This window comes from Puma concolor, chromosome D3 (genome assembly GCF_028749965.1).
Source record: "Puma concolor isolate L17-30 chromosome D3, mPumCon1.1.hap2, whole genome shotgun sequence".
Lineage (NCBI taxonomy): Eukaryota > Metazoa > Chordata > Mammalia > Carnivora > Felidae > Puma > Puma concolor.
In genome coordinates, this window is record NC_141678.1 from 12,524,117 (window position 1) to 12,525,452 (window position 1,336).

The following is a 1,336-nucleotide window of genomic DNA, read 5'->3' on the forward strand; positions in this document are numbered from 1 at the left end:
GCCTCAGTTTCCCCCACGGCTATAACCTCTTTCCAAAGCTTGCTCAGAGGACTTAAAAAAAAACATCGGCACCAAACACGATACGGGAACGTAAATTTTCGTTATAGAGCCTAGTTCACTTTCCCCCTGTCACTGGACTACTTCTGCCTCTATCCAGGTTATACGAGCAACTCACATCATTGCCATTTCCCTTCTCAAATGCCTTCAAGGGCTTGCATTCAAGGGCATCCAACATAGGGTCTTTTCTCCCTCTTCGTTCGTTTTTACAGCCTGCGTGCTGTTCCCAGGCCACACGCGGCAGTGCCCTGCTTCCAGGATCCCGCCTAGCCCATTCTTCCCACCTGCCATTCCCCCTTCTCGGCCCTCATTCCTTCCTTCCTTCATCCAGGGGTTCTCAAAGCCATCCCTGAGCCAGGCCCACGGCCTCGCCTTTCACAAGATACGCATCTGCTGAGGCCTGCTCTCTCATTTAGGGCAAGCAGACAGCGTTTATCCTGAAAGCCAATTTTAGTGCGCTGCAGGTGGTTGGGCCCCCGGGAGCGCTGTTTCGAGGTGGATTCTAGGGCCACCTGCAGGCTCAGTTGGTCTGCTGGGCTGAATGCTGGATCTCCGCCATCCGCAGAGGAAATAGAGTGCTAAGAGCATCCCAGTTGCCACTCCTGGTCAAGGGTTGGCACGACCGGACGCGATTCGACATCCCCTTTCGCGTTCTTCTCAAATTCTACCTCTTCCATCAGGATGACCGGCGTTCATCTAGCCCCACCTCCGGGTAGATGTGCATCGTCTTTCGGGAACCCTGATTCTTTTCGGCGGTTCACGAAGGCCATTTTCTTTTGGCCAAATACCGCAAACTCTTGAGTAACCGACTGTCCTGTTCTGCTTCCGAGGAAAGCTCAGGTCGGGTACTGAGAGCTTAGAGAGGATCCTTGCAGGAAACACTGCAGTCGTCCCGTTTAGTCCTCGCAAACGCCCTGGGGCTGGGTCTTATTTCACCCATTTTACAGAGGAGCAGACTATGGCCCAGAGACACTAGGGACTCTGCTGTGGAGCTTCACGCGGGTCTGTCTCATTCCAGCATCCACGGTATGGTTCTCTTGGCCACAGGGAACCACAGCACCTCAGAGGTGCTTGGACCCTGGAGGGAAAAAGACGGACCTACTTTGGGTCTCCCTTAGAGCGTCCCACGGTGGTCCCAACGCTCCAGGCCACCCGTCTGTTGTCATGCCGAAGTCCACGGTGATGATCTCAGGTCACACCCCTGGAACCCCGCCCCCCTGCGTCACACCCCAGCAGCCTCTGTGCCTCCGGTCCCTGATGAAGCCCCGGCGGGGCGCAC